This window comes from Procambarus clarkii, chromosome 18, assembly GCF_040958095.1.
Source record: "Procambarus clarkii isolate CNS0578487 chromosome 18, FALCON_Pclarkii_2.0, whole genome shotgun sequence".
Taxonomy (NCBI): domain Eukaryota; kingdom Metazoa; phylum Arthropoda; class Malacostraca; order Decapoda; family Cambaridae; genus Procambarus; species Procambarus clarkii.
The window spans coordinates 15,675,604-15,692,544 of NC_091167.1; positions in this window are offsets into that span (position 1 = coordinate 15,675,604).

The following is a 16,941-nucleotide window of genomic DNA, read 5'->3' on the forward strand; positions in this document are numbered from 1 at the left end:
ATCCTGAGAAGGAGCAGCAACGACACGTGTACCGAGACGAGTGGGGTTGAAAGTAATGGAGGCATCCACGGAATCAATGAGATGTCGATGGAGGGAGAAATCGTCAGGAGGCGCAGAATCAAGAGGGAGGAGATCAAAATATTTGGCCCATGAAGCGGGACCAAACAAGGCTTGATAGGTAGCAGAACTGGAAGGAATCGAGCGAGGGCGGCCGTGACGAAGACGGCGGTGAGAACCCCCAGAGAGAGAGGGGTTAAAAGGCGCAGTAGTTACAACTAGAGAAGGAGCCACGCCAGGGGACGAGGTAGTCACCACTGGGGGCTTGGGGCTCGACCCAACCACAGAGGAGGGAGGGGAGCCAGAGGAAGGAGTCAGAGAGGCCAAAGGAGGAGCAAGGTCGGGGCCCAATGCAGCGGAGGCTACAGAGCCCGGTCTTCCAATACGGACCGACTCGGGGGCTTGGTCGCCCACCCCACGAGCCTGAGAAGGTAAACCAGAAGAAGCCGAAGCAGGGGTAATCATCTTGACGAAAGAAAGAATTCACTCACGAATGTGCCCCCACACCCACCATGGAGCCACAATTAGAGGCAGGACACCCAACAAGAAGCTATCGCCGATCTTGTCGGGGCCTCCTAGGGGTGCGTCGCGAGTATACGCCCCACAAACGCCACCTTAAGAAACCGACAGTCCGTCGAGATCGGGTTCAGTGACGAAGTGGGGATTGACAATAAAAGGTTCCCCTCGCTCTCGACGTCGGGTACTGCAGTTCTACGGGTGCATGAGTATGCCTCCTCAAGCACCCGGGCGTCAAAATAGAAGAAGTCCAAGGGAAGAACCAGAACGAGCAAAAGGTCGGTAGGAAACGGCAAGCAGATAGGAGAAGAGGGGGGAGAAAAACGAAACAGAAGGAAAAGGAAAAGATGCCCAGCAGAATTGGAGAGGACGGCAGCAGGAGCACAAGGCTAGAAAAGGACAGAGGACCGTCCCAAGGAGCATCACACTCCGGCAGCTGCCCACTAAGCCCCCACACGGCGACAACGAGCTGAGCGGGGAGGGGGCACAGGATCACAAGTCCAGCGTGCTGTCCGCTCGGCCGACCGGCTCCCCAATATTGCACTTTCTCCAGAGCAGCTATGTCCTTCTGAAGATGGGGTTATTATGCTTGGATACAGTAATCCAAATGGGGCTGCACCAGAGACTTTTACAATTGAATCATCACCTTCCTTTCCTTAAAAGTCAAAGGTACTCTTGATTATTCCAAGGGTTTGGTTAGCCTTTTTGTGACTGCTGCTCCTACCTGCTGTGCAACTTTCAGTGAGTAGTGGATTTTGACTCCAAGGCCCCACATGCAGGGTATGGCATTTGTCAAAATTAAAAAGCATTTGCTAGTCTTCTGACCATTTGTGGAGTTCAAGTAACTTTTTGTAGGGGCTCCAATATCATTATTATTCCCACTTGTTGACCAGATTACACACCAGAAGGTGAAGGGACGACGTTTCGGTCTGTCCTGGACCATTCACAAGTTTATGAATTGACTTGAGAATGGTCCAGGACGGACCGAAACGTCGTCGTCCCATCACCTTTTAGTGTGTGGTCTGGTCAACATACTTTAGCCACGTTATTGTGACTCACCGCCTGCATTATTCCCACTTTACCGTATATCTTTGTGTCATCTGCAAATTTGATGATGTGGTTTGTAATATTCCCATCTATGTCACTGATGTAAATGATAAATAGGTTGGCCCCAAAATGTACCCCCAGTAAGTACCCCACTTACACATTTCTCCAGTCAGATTTGGATCCATTTAGTACGACCCTTTGTGTTCTTTGTTTCAGCCACTTTTATCCATTCTAATATTCTACCATTTATTCCATGGGCCTGTAATTTCCTTGCCAGTCTTTTATGTGGTTCCTTATCAAAGGTTTTAGCCCATGTATACTACATCCCTGCACAGTTTACGCAGTCACCCTGCTAAGTTTGGCGAGGCTAGTCCAAGCTTCATGCTCCTTACCTTGAATAGACAAACACACTCTTTTATAGACATAATTTCCCTATATGTTTATTTTTAGTCCTATGATTATCCATTTTGGATCGCTATTATTTGACTTAATTGATTTAAATGGTAAATTGCTTGAAATACTTCACCTCATATTTCACTCTAACATTCCATAACATTTTTGTTATTCATAACACTTTCCGGCTCTTGGCGAATGTAAAAAAAACAACTGTAAGTGCTCCCGGCATTTTGCCGCGTAAGCGTAAAAACAAAAATGTGTATACTCTTTTTACTCTGCTTACCTTAGTTCTTGAGCTACGTATTTCATTTTGGTACCAACGTGTTCGCAATAAAATTCTCTAGAAGAACATTAGTAAAAAAAAGTCACGAAACGTATAGGGATACCAGCACCAAATAAATAACTACGAAGATGACTCGCCGTGAGCGCCCAACAGCAACAAAATGTTTTTACTCTTGGGATTGTTATCACCTCCACACTTGTCCTACAGCGTTAATTTTGGTATCAATGAACTCGCAATGAAATTCCCAACACGGTGATATGAATATAAGCGTAGAATAATGATTGCAGCCGCCCGCAAGAGTGTGGGAATTGGTGAAATTGTTACCCGGTATCGGTGACGGGACGACGCACGGCGCTTTGAAAGTTTATACTTATTTCACTCTCATGACATTAATTTTCTATGTACGTCATTCATTTTTGTGTCAATGTTTTTGCAATAGAATGTTCTATGAGCCCGTAGGTAAAAAAGATCAACAAAGCGTAAGATAGAATAGCGCCAAATATAAAACAACGCTGGAACATATCAGTGAGCGTCAAACACACACGAAATGTTTTTACTTTTGTTATGTTTGTCAAGTTTATACTTGTTGCACACAGTTATTTTTGGTTGTACATTGATCGGAATAAAATTCCCTAAACAGACATGTGCATATAATACATGATATGGGGGAAGCATTACCAGTATAAACGGCTAAAGTCACCCACCTGCAACCCGTTTGGGACATAATACCATTTGATCGAAGTGGTCCAAACCTTTCATGAACTTATTGTACCATGCAGCCTAGTGGTGAGAAAGAGAGCCTCATGGCGCGCAGTTTGAAACAAACCCAAAGTAAATCGGATAAAAATTGAATTTTATACAAATATTTTAAAAGAGGACATAACTTTATGTCCACTATGCTGTAGCGTTAGGCGAAACAGGACTCCTCGGTGAGTCCGGTTAGCGCGAAAGTGTTTAATTAAAATCCTCACTTTACTTCTGATATTGTTTAACAAAATATTCAAGGAACATACCCTCGACCCTTCCTCAAACTCGATTTGAAAGTGCTAAATAGTATACAGAGCAAAAAATATACAGAAAGATGGAATAAGTATTGGAACCTACTAGCAATGTAATGGCACCTCGTATCATACACGAAGATCAAACCCCTTGTCCGGTCTTCAATGGCACTTTCCAAGCCTGAAATGACTGCAGGAATATCCACTGGTATTCTTGTGAGGATACAAAGAACAGGGCAAGGGGAGCAATGGCCTATAGAAGCCCCCGTGTAGTTGGAAGCATTCTATGTCTGCCATCGACCGGAACAGGCACCCAGAAAGGTAAGCGCCCCAAAACAAACCCCTATTCTGGTTAAAATTGCTACCAAAACCGAACTAGTGGATAGAACTCCCCAACCGAAAACAAGCAAACTAGTGTGACGTCACACACCGCCGCGCTGCTGTCTGCGCAGCTCCCCCTTCCCCAGGAGGGGGAGGGGGGAACCCCAGACCCCCCACGCCGGCTACCCACACCTCAGTTCTTGAGGCTGGATGTCAAAAACGCGAAAAACCGCCGACCGGGAGGGAGGGAGGGATGCCGGGGAGCCTCCGGGACTCACCCAGAAATAACTAATAACCTAATAATAACCTAATAACCCTGCGGACGACCTGAGAGACCCGAACCCGCGAACAGGGAAGAAGGGAAACCGGATCAACCCACAGCGCGTCCCCGGACACAGAAGCTGTGGCGCGCAAATAACGGCGAAGCGCCGCAACCGGACACAAAACATGATGCACCCCCGGCCTGACCAACCAAGCATCAACCACCCACGGACCCCTCCGGAACGCAGCAGTCTCATTCTTCGCCAGAAAAGAAGGAGACGGCTGCAAACGAACAAAACAATCACCACGACCAAAAGAGCAGAAACCCCTGCGCCGGAGGAGAGCATGAAGCTCCCCTACCCGACCCCCAGAGGCCAAAGCCAACAAGAAAAGTGCCTTGGAAAAACAATCCTGGACCGAAGGGGCCACAACGAAACGAGGAGATGAAAGGAAAGCGAGCACTCTGTCCAAAGACCAGGACGGCTCAGGCGACGCATGAGCAGGCCGGAGGCGAAACAAGCACGAGACAGCTTGCGAAATGGCGCAGACGTAAACATCGATACCGAAAGCAAGCTGAAGCGGCTCCGCCAGCGCCGCACGATACGAAGCGACAGTGTTAGGCATAAGATGACGGTCCTGAAACAACCACGAGAGGAAGGACAAGACCACCCGAACAGACAAGGAGCTAACACGACGAAGACGCAAAAAGAAACGGAAGGACCGCCAGTTAACTTCATACTGCCGCCGAGAAGAAGCCCTCAGGTGGGACACACAACAAGGAGGCCACCTGATCACCATAGAGATGATGATAGACTCGAGTCAAAAAAAACCATACGCGAAGACTCGAGGAGAAGATCGAACCAGCCACGTGACGTACCGGCCCGATCTGCTGAAAGAGGCGGAGCTGCGGGAAAACCCTCGGGTTCGGACACCGAGCAACCAGCGCCTGAAACCAAGGCTGGGGCCGGCCACCAAGGGGCCAGAAGGACAACTCTCCCCTGGTAAGTCTCTAAAGAGTCAGGACCTGGAGCAACAGCCGAACCGGGGAAAGAGGTACAGGAACCCCCACCTCGACCAGTCTAGCCGAAAGGCATCGACCCAGACGGCCTCGCGATCGGGGAAGGGCGCCGTATAAACGGGAAGACGCCGCGACCACGCCAACGCGAAGAGGTCCACTTCGGGATGCCCGAACGTCTGGCAAAGCCAACGGAAGGACTCGTCGTCGACCGTCCACTCCGTGGAGAGGGGAACGAAGCGAGACAGGGCCAATGTCGGCCAAGACATTGGACACGCCCCGTACGTGAACCGCCAGGAGAGCCAAACCCCGAGAACTCAGCAGACGAGTCACCCGAAGCGACCAACCCCAAAGAGACAAGGACCGCATCGAACCCCCCGCGGTTCAGGCAATGAACCACCGGAGAGCAGTCCGAATGGAGCCGAATCGTCGATCCGCGGGCCACCCGAATCCTCCCCAGAGCAAACCACACTGCCGTGAACTCCCGCACCGTGCTGTGAGCTCGACGGAAGGACGGATCCCAACGCCCCTGGCCGGCCTGGTGAGCACTGGTCACAAAACCCCAGCCGAGAGACGACGCATCCGTGTACACATCGAGCGAGGGCTCGGGTAGGCGCCAAGGCACTGAACCCCGAAAAACCCGAAGAGGAAGCCGGTGACGCAGCAACCGACGCAAGGCCCCCGTGGGTCGAACTCTGCGATCGCGATAGAGGCGGAAGGGGGGAACCCCGAAGGAACCAGAACAGCCGTCGAAGCCAAACCCGACCCGGCGGGTAGACCACCATCGCGAAGTTCAGGCTCCCGCACAAGCCCCTCGAGCAACCGCCGGGTGACGCGAGGGCCCCCCAGAAACAGACGAAGGCGGGACCACAGCCGCAGGAGAGACTCCGGAGGGAGAGACAAGGAGGCGGTTCGAGAGTCCCAAACGAGACCCAGCCAAGTCCGAACCTGAGAGGGAACCAGATGGGACTACCTCCAGTTCACCAAGAACCCGAACTCGGCGAGCTGGGAAAGAACCAAATCCCTGGCTAGCAGCAAGCTGACTGGCTGGGAGCCCAAACCAGCCAGTCGTCGAGGTAGGCCAACACCCGAACACCTAGGAGACGCAAACGAGCCACCACAACCCGTGTAAGGCGCGTGCACTCGCGAGGTGCCAGGTTCAACCCGAACAGGAGACAACGAAAGCGGTAACTCAGACGCCCAACAACAAAACCGAGCCAGTCCCTGAACCGCGGATGAATCGGGACATGCCAATAAGCGTCCGGAGGTCCAGGGACACCATCCAAGCTCCCGGCTCCAAGAGGAGCCGAACCTGAGACAGCGTAGTCATCCGAAAGGAGGGGCAATGAACCCAGGGGTTCAGACGGGACAAGTCAGAATGAACCACAGGTCCGCGCAGTCCCGTTTCGGAACCGGAAACAGACGGGAAACCCATCTGAGGGACGACGTCGTTTCGACGACGCCCAAGCGTACCCACTCCAAGACGACTCGACAGAGCGCAAGGGAAGAAATCTGCCCTGCCAGCCCCGACCCCCCAAAGGGGGGAGGGGCCACCCAACGCCACCGCAGGCCGCGAGACACGACCGAAAGGCCCACGAATCGTGGGACCAGGTGTGGGCGAACAGCGCAAGCCGCCCCCCCCATCGCCCCGTCAAGGGGGCAAACCGCGAAAGGGCCGGCAACCCTTACGAAACCCAGAACCCCGCACAGCGCGAACACCGCGCCGACCAGACGAGGGAGGGTCCGCAGGAGGAGCCAACCCCAAACCTGACACCAGAGGCCTACCACGACGAGAGGAACCCCGAGCCCTGGCACGACCTTTCCGGGAAGACCCACCCCGGGACCCCCGGAAAACCAACAAGTCCGACATCGGACGACAAGCCGCCGACGCAGCCTGAATAAACTGCGCCACGGCCGACTCCCCAAACAGGAGAGGACAAAAAGGTGAAGAACGCCTAAGAGCCAGAGCCCAAGCAGATTCCACGGAGGAACCCAGCACCGCCTGCCGACACTCGAGACGGGAAGCATAAAACAGGGAAACCGCATCCCGCAAAAATCGGCGTGAACAGCTTCAACAAGGCAGCCGACGAACGCGCAGCCGAGGACAAGGTGCCGGACCCCGGGACGGACCCAAGCGTCCCCACATCCTCCATGAGCCAATCCGAAGACAGCTCCAGGAGGGAAAAGAACCGCAAGGCCGAACACAAAAGGCCCCGGGCGCGCAAGTCCTCCGCAACGAGCGCCGCCGAAAGGGAGGGAACCTGCACATGGAGCTGAATAACGCCCACATCGCGGGGAAGGGCAGGGGCAAACAAGCACTCATTCAGGTACTCAAGTTCGCCCCCAGGAAAACCTGAAGCACCGTGGAAAGCTTCCCGCCACTCCAACGTGCGGGAACGACAGAAGGAATGCCAGGAATCCAGACCAAACAAGGGGCAGTCTGCTAGCCAGGACGACTCCGGAACCTCGTAACGGAGCTAGAAAGGGAACGAAGTCCCAAACCTGAACGTGGACGGATCCATTTCCGAGGCATAATCCGGGTCACGCAGGAGGGTAAGCTGCAAAGGCCGCTCGCACCACACCAGGTTGGATGCGATAAGCCGAAAACCTCCGGAAGGACGGAACCGACGTACCCGGGGGAACACGGAACCGAACCCGGGGAGGGCCGACACCAAATCCAACTCGTACGCAGAGGGGGGAAAAGAAAACCCACTCCTTGTAACAATAAGCCCCACTCAGTGGGAAGAAAACCCAGGCGGGGTCCAGTGGGGCCCAAGGCCCCCAAGTCAGCCCCTCCCTAGCCTCGAGGGTCCGTCACCACAGGACCCGAGGCCGAGTCCTCTCCCCAAGCCCCGACCCACACAAGACAAAGGACGGAGCAGCCGGAAAAGTTGGAGGAAGGGGGGCCCACTGGTTAGACCCTGAAGCTTCGGCCGGGAGACAAGATTCGAATGCTTCTGCCGCCCCCCCGGAAGGGGCAACCCCGAAGCTGCCCGAGTCTCGAGGTCAAGTAACCCCTGCTCCGACCCCGAAACCCTCAGACGCTTTGGGGCCGGAAGCAGGGGCGGGGGACCAGAACGAACAGAAGGGAAGGACGAGGAGGTGCGGACTGAACCAGGATCGAAGCGACCCCCACCCCCAAGTCCGGGTCTCGAAAAGCAAAGCGGGGCAGCCCCGGGGCATCCGGGGAAGCAACCAACCGAGCGCGTTGCAACAGACGAAGCCTAGACTGCAACGCACGCGCAGCCTGTATCCGAATAGAATCATCAGAGGATTGGGTAAATTGAGTCACAAGCAAGCAGCAACACTCACAGGACTCAGGGTCGAAAGTATCACCGACCCAACAGGCAGCGTGGCAGAGGCAAAAACAATGAGGGCCACCCTGAGACAAGGGGACCGAGCAACCCTCAAACTCGCACACAGCGAGTGGGGACTCCGGGGTCACATCCATCGGACCCACGCGCCCCCTAGGGGATTCCCAGGGTCCTGAGCGTTTACTTTAAGAGGACTCGCGCTCAGGTAGTCCCAGGCAGGGTGCTGCAAACCGGCGCCCAAAACTACCAAGCAAACTTCTAAAGCTGAACCTCAGGGACGTGTACACTCACGGGGACCTAGCAGGGGGCGCCACCGAAAACAGTGGAAGGGCAAAAACAAACTGAATAAAATGACAGAACCCCAAGGAACAGAGCCGGCCGCGATGTCGGGAAATACAAGCTGAGCAGCACCCTGCGCCCCTACCAGTGCAAACTGCCTCTTACCTGCCGGTAACAAGGGAGAACAGAACACCCAAGAGCCCAACAGGCGGCCGAAAAACCGAAAGGTAAAACGGACCAGCAGAGGCAGACCCCGAGGAGCCTGTGGAAGGTGGCCCCAAGCCCCAAGGGCAGTACTTACAGGGCACCTAGGGAAGGCAGCCCTAGGCGCATGCAGCCCGAGTACTGAAGATAACTCCTGGCTCTCGCACCCACAAAACCAACACCACACGCAAAGCACAGTGCAGTAGCGACACCGGAGCCAGAGCACACGACCATCGCCTATAGCATCAGCCTCAAGAACTGAGGTGTGGGTAGCCGGCGCGGGGGGTCTGGGGCTCCCCCTTCCCCCTCCCGGGGAGGGGGGAGCTGCGCAGACAGCGGCGCGGCGGTGTGTGACGTCACACTAGTTTGCTTGTTTTCGGTTGGGGAGTTCTATCCACTAGTTCGGTTTTTGGTAGCAATTTTAACCAGAATAGAGGTTTGTTTTTGGGGCGCTTACCTTTCTGGGTGCCTGTTCCGGTCGATGGCAGACATAGAATGCTTCCAACTACATGGGGGCTTCTATAGGCCATTGCTCCCCTTGCCTCTCTGAGGGGGCCCGGTTCTGGCCGTGGTCCCCGGTAGGCCTAAGAACTCCATACACATGACTGATGCCAAAGTCTGACATTAGCATATCAGCCTGGGATAGCTCCGGGGAGCCGACGGGGCTCCCCCCAGAAAAGTTGTTATTATATATATCACCATGGGTCCCAAGAAAGCCAGTGGTAAGGATCAAGGCAAGAAAGCCCATGTGAGGATGACAATAGAGGAGAAACAAGAGATCATTCGGAAGCATGAGAACGGTACACAGGTTGTTGAACTTTGTAGGCAGTACAACAAAGCCACGTCAACAATATGCACTATACAGTATCCACTCAATTAACGGCCTCTTTTATACCGATCTGCTGGTATTAACGACCGGTTTGGGAGCCCAGTAGCTAGAGCCTGCTATACCGGTCTGCGGTCGATATTACCGACAGTCGGTATTGGGTTTGTTGTGGCATCAGCGTCCCCTCACATGGCGACCAGGCCGCCACCCGACCTGGATCGTCCAGAGTCATATATTACATCTTAATTTTCTTTTAAAATGATTCACTTTAATGAAGAAAATTGTAAATTATTATTAATAAAATATTTTTGAAACAGTTTTTATTAAGCAAGAGTCTTTGTTTTCTTATTAAATACCTTTTATAGTATGTATAGGCACTAGGTATTTTTTTTCCCACGGACCTAGTATGTACTCCGCCGGGCCATGTGTTCCCATTGTTTACTGTGAACTCGCGCGGCTAGCTTCAATTGTGAAGGATATTACTGTACTGTAATTGTGATCTTTTTAATTTACAAAATGCCAAAAGTTACCCAAAGGAAGCACCTGACGGTTGCACAGAAGCTGGAGTTAATAAAGAAACTTGATAAAGGATATTCTCATGCATGAGCAGCAGCAGAGTTTAACATTCAACATAATTGTCAATAGTGAAGTAGAATTAGAACTCATGTGAATTAGTAGTAAGGCTAGCTGTTGTGTGAAGTGAGTGCCTGAAAATAAGTGTACTGTACATAGAGTATGTACCCTGTATACAATATAAACAATATAAAACAAGCGCTGCAGAGGATGACGTAATCTTCACAGCTTCGTAATCTTCAGCTTCATTAAAAGTAAGTCAATTTACCAATTTTATTATTGTATTACAAGATATTCATTGTTTTTTTTCAACAAAAGCTACATATTAGTCTCTGCAAATGTATATTCTATCGTCAGCAGAGAAAAGGTGAGCTCAAAATATTTCGTCTTGGCTAGCTCTCGGTGACAAGGCTCGATCGCCATTGTTATGGCATGGCCGCCACAGCCTGTGTCGTAACATTAAAAGTCAATTTACCAATTTTATTATAGTATTACAAGATATTAATTGTTTTTTTTCAACAAAAGCTACATATTAGTCTCTGCAAATGTATATTCTATCGTCAGCAGAGAAAAGGTGAGCTCAAAATATTTCGTCTTGGCTAGCTCTCAGTGACAAGGCTCGATCGCCATTGTTATGGCATGGCCGCCACAGCCTGTGTCGTAACATTAAAAATACATTACCTGCACTGTTCAGGGTAAATCAAAACACATCTCTAAAATTTTATTAAGACAATATTAACTCACTGATTGATACATAAAATATTTTTCAATACAAAGGAATGAATCAATTTTTTCCCACCCATCTGGACTTGATCAGAGCGTGTTCACACATCATCCATGCAGCAGCCAGCAACTGGCTTAATCGTCGGCCGTGCACTAAATTGGAATGCAATTACACAATTAACTTTATTTAATTTTAGTTATACAGTATAAAATATATCCTACCTGAATGTTACTTGAAAAATTACCCGACCCAACTTAACGTCGGAAATAACGGAGCTCCGTAAATAACGACTTGGGCTCAGCCCCATATAGGCTGTTAAATTGAGTGGATACTTGTACTTATAAATTATTAAGAAGAAAAAGGACATTATGAGTGCTAAAGTGGCAAAAGGAGTCAGAACAATGAAGAAACAAAGACCACAAATACTTGAAGTGGAAAAGTTGTTATTAATTTGGATACACGACAAGAGTTAAAGGGTGATAGTGTTTCGGAGGCCATCATTTGTGAGAAAGCCAGGGTATTGCACGAAGACCTTGTAAAGAAAACCCCTGGAACGAGTGATGCAGATACAAAGGAATTTAAGGCAAGCAGGGGCTGGTTTGAAAAATTTAGAAAAAGAAGTGGTATCCATAGTGTTGCGAGGCATGGGGAGGCTGCCAGCTCAGACAAACCAGCCGCTGGACGATTTATTGAAGAATTTAAAGATTTTGCAGAGGCTGAGGGATACCTACCGCAACAGGTGTTTGTGACGAAACAGGACTATTCTGGAAAAGATTGCCTAAGAGGACATACATTACCAAAGAGGAAAAATCCTTGCCCGGACACAAGCCTATGAAAGATAGGTTTACGCTTGTACTGTGTTCAAATGCGAGTGGTGATTTGAAAATTAAACCCTTGCTAGTGTATCATTATGAAAATCCAAGGGTTTTCAAACAGTATAAAGTGCAGAAAACCCAAATATGTGTGATGTGGAAGGCTAATAAAAAGGCATGGGTGACTAGGATTTTTTTTTTTTTTGGAGTGGGTGAATGAAGTGCTGTGCCCTGCCATAGAAAAATATCTGCAGGAGTAACATTTGCCACTCAAGGCCCTGTTTCTCCTCGACAATTCTCCTGCTCATTCTCCAGGATTGAAAGATGAATTGATGCACAGATACAGTAAATTTCTCACAATAAAGTTCCTTCCTCCTAACACTAGTGAACGCCGCACAAGGCAAACACAGCCTAGGAAACTGAAGCCAGAGAAGTGTCTATCCCGGTTGACATTAGCTTACGAACTGATGCTAGGCAGCCGGCGCGGTAGATCCGGGGCTCCCCCCTCCCACTCTCGGGGAGGGGAGGGCTGCGCGGATGATCGGTGCAGCAGTAAAGTGTGAGGTTTGCTTGTTTCCTTGGGATTGTAGAGAGTTTCTACCTCTCTGTTCGGTTTTTTGTTTTAGTTTTACCATGTGGGGTTTGTTTTGTTATGCCTACCTTTCTGGGTGCCTGACCCCAGTCGATGGCAGATAAGGAAAACCCCAACCACAATGGGGTTTTCCAGGGCCATTGCTCCCTGAAACCTCTCTGAAGGGGCCAGGTTCTGGCACTGGTCCCTGGTAGGTCTGAACTCCTTAGCTAATGTCCCGGTCTAATATAACATACATTAGCCCGATAAGCTCCAGGGAGCCGTAAGGGCTCCCCACAGAAAACATGGTTTTTTTGAAAAAAAAACAGGGCCATCTGTAGGATGCAGGAGCAACACACAATTTAATCTCCAAAAGTTCTTCACCGATTGCTTTGAAATTTTGACAACGTTCCATTTGCATACGTGCGTGTTTTTATATACCTACTATGTAGATGCCACACCTGTGACAGGTAAAACTATGCGTTTTTTTAAACCATGCCATCTGTTGCATGCAAGACCAAACACAAGCTATGCAAAATATGTTACGATTCCATATCAATGTTTCCGATTGCATTGATAAATTGAATTTTCATAGATTTTGATTGATTTTTAATTTTGATTTAATTATTTTGTGTGACATTGCATTGGAATTGAGCCGTGTTGTTTTCCATACTGTTCATTTCGTGGGTATAGTTTATTTGTTTCTTTTTTCATTGTTTTTCATTTTGTTCTTTCAACTGTTTTTATTTTTCAGTGCAATTGGTGGTGAAATTGAGCTGTGTCGATTGATCTGCACTTGAATTGAATTACTTCGTTAGTATCTTTTGTTTTTGTTTTAAAAACATGAAAATGGACAACACATTTATTTCACAGCTGCAAATGTTCAACAAACAGCTATGAATCCACCAGCTACAGCGTTAACTGCGTTCTTCACGTTATGTCAAAATGACGCGTTTGCCAAAACATTGCTGTATTTGGAAGTGTCTACGTATTACACATGGAATGCCAGTAGAAAATCATTTGAACGACGTAAACGATGAGAACGAGTCGACGGACAACCTGACATATTCAAATAAACTACGATAGGCAGACTGTATACCATGCATCCCAATCAGGATGAATGCTTCTTTCTTCACATGCTGTACGTAAATGTGCCCAGTTCAACGTCTTTTCAGCAATTGAGATTTGTCAACACTGTAATACATGCCACTTCCCGTAGTGCATATCAAGCTCTGAATTTATTGGAAAACGACCGATACTGGGATGTGTGCATTAATGACGCGTCCAACACGTCACATCCAAATCAAATTCGTGCATTGTTTGCAATCATATTGACCACCGGCTCTCCTTCATCTCCAACAGAGTTATGGGAGAAATATAAATCGCACATGGTTGAAGATATTATCCGTCGAATACGCAAGGAAAATTCAAATATGACCATGGATTTTACAGCAAAAATCTACAACAAAGCGTTGATAAATGACTGAAGACTTGTGCTTAGAAATCGCGAACAAAGTTCTCAATCAATTCGAAATGCCATCATCGAATCGATCTGCTGCTGCTTCGTTCGATGTAGAATTGCGTCGTGAACAAAATTACAACACGGGTGATCTGTTGTTGTATGTTTAATCAAATATTCCTAAGCTAACGCTTGAGCGAAAAGGCATTTACAGTCAAATAATTCAAACTGTCAATAACGGGCTTGGAGAAATCTTCTTAGATACTCCAGGAGGAACTGGTAAAACATTTCTAATTAGATTGATTCTGGCAGCATTTCGATCCCAAAATGGCAAACCTTAGCTCTTGCATCGTCCGGAATTGCTGCGACATTGCTACCAGGTCGATGAACTGCTACTTTAGCTTTGAAATCGCCATTGAGCATGCAATTCATTGAAACTCCCACGTGCAACATTTCTAAAGCGTCAGGCCTGGGAAAAGTATTGCAGAAAGGCAAACTTATTGTTTGGTATGAATGCACAATGCATGGCAAAATATCGCTCGAGGCTCTTGATCGATCATTGCAAGATTTGCGTGGAAACATCAAACCATTTGGGAACGCGTTAATATTGTTTGCAGTAGATTTCAGCCAAACATTACCTGTAATTCCTTGATCGACACCAGCAGACGAAATAAATGCCTACCTGAAATACTCTACTTTGTAGCGCCACGTAAAGACATTTAAATTAACTACAAATATGCATGTAGTGTTGTAGCTACTGCAAAACGATCCATCAGCCGAGATATTCTCACATCAATTTCTGGAAAATGGCAACGTGAACCTGCCGGTTGATCTGACCTCAAGACGAATTTCATTGCCTCATAACTTCTGCAATTTAGTGACGTCAAAAGAAGAATTGGTTGAAAAAGGTTCTCTCAATATTCAAACCAATTATATGAATCACGATTGGCTGAATGAACGAGCTATTCTTGCGGTCAAAAACAAAGACGTCTACGACCTTAACAATATTATTCAGTCTAACATAGAAAGCGAGGCAGTCACATACAAGTCCGTCGACACTGTTGAGGAACCACATGAAGCAGTTAATTACCCAACAGAATTTTTGAATTTACACGATCTGCCAAGGATACCACCACACATAAGGCAACTGAAAATCGGCTTACCAATTATCATGTTGCGAAATATCAACCAGCCAAAACTTTGCAACGTCACGCACCTTGCAGTAAAAAAAATTAATCAGCGACGTCGTAGAAGCAACAATCTTGACTGGACCTTTCGAAGGTGAAGATGTTCTCATTCCTTGCATTCCTATGTTGACCAGACCACACACTAGAAGGTGAAGAGACGACGACGTTTCGGTCCGTCCGAGACCATTCTCAAGTCGATTGTGATGAGGAGGTAGAGACAGGCAATAAATAGGCAAGAGAGAGCCGAGGAGCACAGTAAGGTGTAGTAGAGGAATAGTAGTAATAATGTGAACTGCAGAGGGCCTATTGGCCCATATGAGGCAGCTCCAATTATAACCACCGAATGAGAAGGAGATAGTAATAGGAATAAGAAGAGGATAGCAAGGGAGCGTAGGAGAAGACAATGAACAGAAAAAGGGGAGAAGAGAGAAAGAAAAGGAAAGAAAAAGAAAGATAAATGGAAGGGGTAAGCTTATGTTAAGTCACGTTTGTTAGAAAGATTAGAGCATTTGAGTATATACTGTGAAATGGAAGAGTCCACAGCAACAAAGCCAGGACTCAAGTTCATGTTGGGTACATTGTGTATTAGAGCCGATTCAAAAAGACGGAATCTGTGTAGAGTAGAGGCAGGAAAGATTATTTTGGAGGAAGACCAATCAATGGGATGATTATAATCCCTCACATGGCCCAAGGACAACAGTCCTTGGGCCAAATACTCTCTCTGACTGTGTTACCAACCTTTCATCCTACTCTCTTTCTAAGCACCAGCAAGAACTTCTTGGCCTTGGTCTGTCTTTTGCTACTTCCCCTGGCCCACGCTGTGGCATTGATCTCATTAGTTCCTTTGACAGGTTTGTCAATTCTAACTCTAGTACTCTTTCGGACCTGTCTGCCTTTAGAGGGGCACTTATCCCCGTTCTTGACAGCTTGTTTTCTAAAAATCAGCACCTTCCTCGTCGCTTCCAGCTTGCCCTTGCGCCTCTGAAATCTAACAACTCTATTCTTATCCTTCCTTCTGACAAAGGCAATTCGGTGGTTGTCCTTGACCGTGAGGACTACCTCCGAAAAGCCGATGTCTTGCTCTCTGACTCTCGCACTTATGCTCCTCTGACTTCTAACCCTTTGGATCGCCTCAAAACTTCCTTTAACCGCAAACTAAGACAGCTCTCTAGTCTTTGTTCTCCTGACTTTGATCTCATTAAACTTTTCCGTGTCATCTGCCCTTCTCTCCCTTATTTCTATGGTCTTCCTAAGACTCATAAACCTGGTGTTCCTCTTCGTCCTATCATTTCTTCACGGGGCTCTGTCAGCTATCCTCTTGCCTCCTGGCTCGCTAAAACCCTGACGCCTTACCTTGGCACTTTTTCCCCTGCCCACCTTTGTCACTCTCAGGACTTCATAGAAAGACTACGCCTGCAACCCTCTTGTAAGATGCTTAGTCTTGATGTCTACTCTCTGTTCACTAATGTTCCGCTCGATGACGTTCTCTCTTTCCTTAGACAGAAGGCGTCAGAGGGCCTTCTTCCTCTCCCGCTTCCCACTGATGATTTCCTCGATCTCATTAGACTCTGTGTTGACTAACTCTTTCTCTTTCAACAGTAAATATTACACTCAAACTTTCGGTGTTGCTATGGGTTCCCCTCTCTCCCCTGTTCTTGCTAATTTCTACATGGAATACTTTGAAACTGTTCTTCTTCCTCCTATTGATACTCATCCCTCTCTCTGGCTTTGCTATGTTGATGACATTTTTGCTTTATGGCCTCATGACCTTAGTCTTTTCCAGCCTTTCCTCTCCTCTCTTAACAATCTGGCTCCTTCTATCCATTTCAAAGTTGAGTGAGAATCTAATTCCCTCCTTCCTTTTCGTGATGTTCACGTTCACAGCTCTGTGTCCGGGTTCTCTTTCTCTGTCTACCGCAAACCCATGCATAGTGGCATGTACATTCGCTTCTTTTCCCACTATCCTCCTTCTGTTAAGAAAAATGTCCTCGTCTCTCTCTTCCTCCGCGCTCTACGCCTCAGCGACCCTCAGTTTCTTGATTCTGAAACTGCCTTTATCTACAAATCATTCTCTCGCCTTGGTTACCCATTGCATTTC